At 44.0% G+C, this 5692-nt stretch overlaps 1 long non-coding RNA gene across 2 annotated transcripts; it reads right to left on the bottom strand.

Moving 5' to 3' along the window:
• Positions 1-481: 481 nt before the first annotated feature.
• Positions 482-4005, bottom strand: LOC119362121. 2 transcript variants are annotated; one of them, XR_005173115.1, is made up of 5 exons: positions 3615-4005; positions 3429-3539; positions 1463-1524; positions 1219-1383; positions 482-695 (listed from the first exon to the last, which is right to left on the bottom strand). It is a non-coding gene; the product is annotated as an uncharacterized LOC119362121 (long non-coding RNA). The 2 variants fall into 2 exon arrangements; XR_005173114.1 differs by having other exon boundaries at positions 482-692; positions 3615-4003.
• Positions 4006-5692: the final 1687 nt, after the last annotated feature.

Raw genomic sequence — 5692 nt, 5'->3', positions numbered from 1 at the left:
CTCTTTTTCGTGGCGCGTGCTCTTTCGTGGCAATAGTCAATTGTGGCAATACCCTAAGGCAACAACTCTTGTTTTTGTGGGTATAGTCCTTTCGCCACGAACCCTATGTTTGTGGCAGTAAAGTATGGCAACGACTCTTCAAACGTGGTAATACTAAAATTGCAACATACTCCTTTCGGTGGTGATAAATAGTTATCACAACGGACAGACTGGTTGTGGTGAGAGGTTGTTGCGACAATATGAACGTTTCATGGCGAAAGGCCTATTTCACCAATACTGAATTCCGTGGCAACAATTAGTTATCTCAACAGACTGAGTTTTGTTGTGACAAGTTATTGCGACTATATGAAGTGTTTCATCGCCACAGCCTAGTGCTACAAAACAGGTCAGCGTGGCGACTAAGATTTGACGCAACCCTCATTTTCATGGTGCCAACATGTTGCAACCAAAAGTAGCTTGTGGTAATAGCCTACTGTAACCGGAAAAAAAATACAGGCATTCAATTACATGATTCAGATAATGCATATATGGTGTAGATTCATCAAACATCAAAGTTTGCATAGCCAATATCCATCACAATGAACTGTAATATAATTTAGCATGCATTCAACATACTGAATGTGCCATCCTAATTAAGAGAGAAGATTAAATTGTCCGTGGTCTAGAGTCCATTCCAGCTAAATCTTTGGATCCTGCTATGAAGAAATGAGAAATTTATTTAGCTCAAGTTAATTGAAAATAGAAAATACTTAGTCAGGAAAATAAAGAAACAACACAATGACTAATTAGCAAAAAGATATAACCACTATCATGATAATTGTATAATTACTATATTCGGGCATGCATGGGTATCTTCCTGACGAATTGTCATGAACACAACAGCTACCAAGCAAATTCTTGTGCATGTTGTACTACTCAATCAACAATTAGGTGCTATGCAAAAAGAATTGGATAATTTCACAAAATATTTTGTAGTTCAAACACAAGAATAATTACCTAAATTAATCAAACTAAATTTCTCCGAAACAACTACATGCTGGCACAATTTCACAATTTCTAATGGTGAGAAAACTGTTCTATTCCTGGCTTCCCTCCTGTATGTGCTTCAGCAACAAAAAAAAGTACAATAGTGCAAGCAAGTAGATGGTTGCACATTATGAAGGCCATTTACGTATCAAATAAAGGCCAACATGAAGACAAACCAAGCTTGTGACTTACCATTGCTCGAAACATTCGAGAATTCATTGTTGCAACTTGTATGAGCGTATTTGGAGCAATTACATTGTGCCTTGTACCTAGAGTCCCAGTTGTACTAGCGGTCTGTAAAAGAGAATTTTGCAAGTTTGGATTCCTATTTTATTTGCAAATCCTTTTCTTAGGCATCTGCATATAGAAGTGCACTTTTAGCAATGCAAGTAAGCAAATAAATCTGACAAGTTCGCAAGCATATGACTATAATCACCTGATGTTTGCGTCTGTTGGATCACCAGAAGGATCTTGCGTTCAATTCATCATTGTGCCCTTCTGTGCGTAATATCATAATTTGAGTAAATTTCAGAAGAAATGCGATACGTAAAGCAGGCATAAAAAAGTAACCAGAAAAATATCTATTCAAGTCTCTATACTGAAGCTGCTGTAAGCAAAAATAAGCTAGGCTTCAAAAATTAAATGAAATCAAATTGTGTTATAGCGTGCAGAACAAAAGCATGCAGAACAGAAGTCTTTTAGCATACCATATGTCTATAATTTTGATTTAGAAATAGAAAGCTAGGCTTCAAAGATCAAACAGAGCATATATATGTGTACATCAATAAAACGTAATCAAGTGTATACTAAAGCTGTGAAGCATACACATGACACACCAATTAGAGCCCATCCTGACCAGGCTACTCCAAATACATACACATGCAGTAACCTAGCCCGAATGTCGTAAGCAAACTACCAAGGTTAAATAAGCTGAATGTGGCAGTATGCTTTAGTATAGGCACATACGCTTTTAAGAAGTCCGGACAGTGGTTCTGGTATTAGCTTGGTAATATTTTACATAGTGAAAAGGAAAACTTGGGACTATTTACACCAAATGTGGGACACTCCAAAATACAAAAATAAATTAGTCGTGGTCGTCGTCGTGGCCGCCATGGCTGTGGTCACTGTGGCTGAGGTCGTGACGACATTGACGACAGCAGGTCGACCGTCTCTCAGCTCAACGTGAGTGCCGCCGCCACCGCCGGCGAGGGGGCATGTTGCATCCCCGGGGTTGTTGAAGTGGCGGATCCAAGAATTCAACTTTGGGTGTTAAAAAAATCACCCTAACATCAACTTTTTTTTTTCTATTTCAGCCTACGTTTGCTTTTAAAAAATTAATTTGTTATTCTTTTACTAATGGAATAAATTACATCTGGACAGTTCTATGTACAAAGATACATCTCTAAATCCAAACAGAAGCTACACATGAATGCAATTTCAAATTGGAACTTTGGAGGGGATTGGTGAACTCTTGGCTTGCTTAGACTAGTTTATCTGGACTGAAGCTGAGTTGATTAACTCACTCCCGCGTACTCTCTGAAGTCTGAACTCAAGCATGTACGCAGTACTTTTTTTTCATATACCTATGCTGGATCCGCCCCTGGGTTGCTGTAGTAGGAAGGTGAGGCTATTGATCCCTGCCGGAGGCGAGAGTGACTAGATATGCCTCACAGGAGTATAGACTTGATTACAAACAAATGTGATGCACGGCGGCAGTCAGCGTGGTAGTTCTACGACGGAAAGGGGGCACTTCCATGGCCATGTCGTCCACCGCCTCCTGCTGCCCCTCCTCCTCGTCTCCCCGTGGCCGCCAAACCAAGATGGCTTGGTCTAAAACGCTTAAACTATAATCTAGTTGGGCTGGAATCTAAATGCAATCTGTACACATTGTTTGCACATGTCAAATGAGCGATGAATGAACTACCTTTCCAGCACAACAAGCAAACACTCCATTAACAATAGAAGAAAGTCTGATTTTACACAAGCAAAGGTTAAAGATTGAATGTTCAGTGGAACACATAATATAATAGTAAAAAAAGACACAATTGTAGCATCAGATTGGCAGCAAGATTTTCTTATTCTTGGGCATGTAGAGCTCTATATAAATTGAACCAAGCCAATGGATCAATTTGGCGTAAGCAGGACCAACCCAAAACCATGGCAAAAAAGGGTTGAAAGCTAGCTCAGTTGATGAATTTGTTACAGCTGAAAAAATAGGTCGTAGACCATCTCTGAAACCAACCATCCCTGCATGTACATAGTAAACTGAAACCAAATCCAAGCTACTCCATGGATAGGATATGATAGGATCGTCTTGGAGCAAAGCAAACTAGTTTGTTAGCTATAGGAAGGGGGAGGGAAACTAAAACGCTGCAAGGAGGAAGGAAGGGTCGTGGCCTTACCGCCGCCGTGGTGCAGGGGCGCCGGAAATGGCTGGCAGTGGAGGATCGGACAAAACGGGAGGAAAAGGGAGGCCCTGACTGTTCCATGGTGGCGTCCCTGCATCTGTCGAGCTGCAACTTCGTGGGGAAGGAAATCAGGGGAGGGGATCGAATCAAATCGAAGAGAAAGGATGGGCGAGGGTTGACCTTGAAGCGCAGCCACGTGTGTGCCCACGTGGCACTCATGGCCTCCATCGAAGGAAGCAGCCTCCCACGTTGACCTTCATCACGGGATCCTTGACGAAGCCCTCTTCTCAACCATGGGAGGAAGCTGGATAGGGAGGAAGAGGACACCGGTTCTGGCCGTGGCAGATCTGGCTGCCGCCCGACCCGCATCAACGGTACCGGCGCCACGTGCACTAGGTTCGCCTTAAGGGAAGTCCCCGCCTCTGGGGACGAGGCTGTCGTCGCGGCGGTTGCGGGACGCATAGGGGCAGATGGCCATGGATGGGGAGGTGGCGGCTACCGTGGATGGGGAGGGGAAGGATCTGAAAGAGGAGGACGGTGAGATCAGGGGAGTCGGGGCGGACAAAGGGGAAGGAAGAAGCCGGCGGACATCTACATAGGACTGCTTGCCGTTGGATCACGGAAGAGTAGACGGTCTGGATTTGTGATCCGTGGGTTGGTTCGCTCAACCAATCACATCGCAAGTTATTCCTCGCGCTGGATTGCCACATCAGCACCATCCATCCATCACGGTCCCAATGGTGTATATGAACAGACCTAATTGTTCAAACCATGACGGTTATGGTGATAGTCCCTCTTTATCTGTCATGATGGGTCTACCAATTTGGGGTGCCATCCTCATGTTGCTTATATATGACGGATTTTGCGAAGAACCAGACAAATCATCATAAATTATGACAGTTTCTGGCAATCTCATCACAATTCCATCATGGATTGACTTGTTTTCTTGTAGTGGGATGACTGGAGAGCGGTACGGGTTCGAGAGAAGTTGCGGAAGCTGCCGAGGAAGAAGAACCAGCGGCTGGTGCGCGTGCGGGTGTGGGTTGGTGCGTCGCTCGAGGCCATCTGGGCCACGCTCGCCGACTACAAGGGCCTAGCCGGTTTCGTCCCCGGCCTCTCCGAGTATTGCCTCCTCCAGGACGCGGCTTCCGCCCGCCCCGTAGGTGCTGCGCTGCACATATATAAGGAGGAGATTTGGGAGAAAGGAATAACCTAAGGTAGTGTTCATTCGATGGACTCCGGTTGGTGTGGTTCGTAGTGTCGACACCGACATGACGCCGTGAGGATGGAGGAACCCGAACGAGAGAGCTCAGATCCAATCTTGACGATTTGGTGAAGAGAAATAATTGGCGGTATTTTGTGAGGGGTGTTTAGCGGGGAAATTACAAAAAGAATTGGAGGGAGACTGAAGGCTTTAGCGGGAAGGTTAATTAAAAATTAATTCCCTAAAGCAGAGTACACGCTTAGTTGTTTGTTTGGAAAGCAATTTTTTTTAAGGAAACATTTAGAATAGTGAAATAAATTGGAAAAAATATATTTTGAATCAATATGAAAATACATCTGCTGCTGAAAAAGATATTACTAAAATTTGTTCGTAAAAGGTTATTTGCTGACTAGCCGAGATAGATGTCCGTGTCACTGCCAATCATACATGACGGTTGTGATGGTGGGGAGAGTACGTAGTCGACACAAGATCAACAAGTAGTTTATGCATGCATGCATGCATACATACATACATACATACATACATATATAGGGGATCATCATGTTAATCATACAACCAAAATCCAATGCCACCACATATATTCGACATTTTCCAACTAGCAAACCCTAGGTAACTGATCTAGCTAGCTAACCGTAACCATCGCTCCCGGGCTGCCAACTCACCCGGGCTTCTAGTGCGAGGACAACGCCGATCCATATAATCCAATCCAAAGAAGACCCAATGACCACGCCGAAGTAGAACCTCGCAAGCGAAAGATTGGCGTTGTGAGAATCACATGGCAGAAATAGTAGCTATCAGGGCATACTAGAACCTCGCATGAAAATACCTACACGAAGAACATATAGATCGTCTCCACACCAGAGCAGGTCCAACATAACTATGCCGCTTTTGTTCAAATGATAAGCATAGAGATTCACCTATGTAAATAAAACAGCCCTGCATCCCGACGCCTTTCCCTGTCGGATCTGTCCTACATCGAATCCACACGCAAGGGGGCGAACGAGCCCTGTCACCTTAGGTTGGGGTATGTCAA

Source organism: Triticum dicoccoides, chromosome 2B, assembly GCF_002162155.2.
Source record: "Triticum dicoccoides isolate Atlit2015 ecotype Zavitan chromosome 2B, WEW_v2.0, whole genome shotgun sequence".
Taxonomy (NCBI): domain Eukaryota; kingdom Viridiplantae; phylum Streptophyta; class Magnoliopsida; order Poales; family Poaceae; genus Triticum; species Triticum dicoccoides.
The sequence above is the reverse complement of the archived record's forward strand: the minus strand, read 5'-3'. Positions and strand labels throughout refer to the sequence as shown.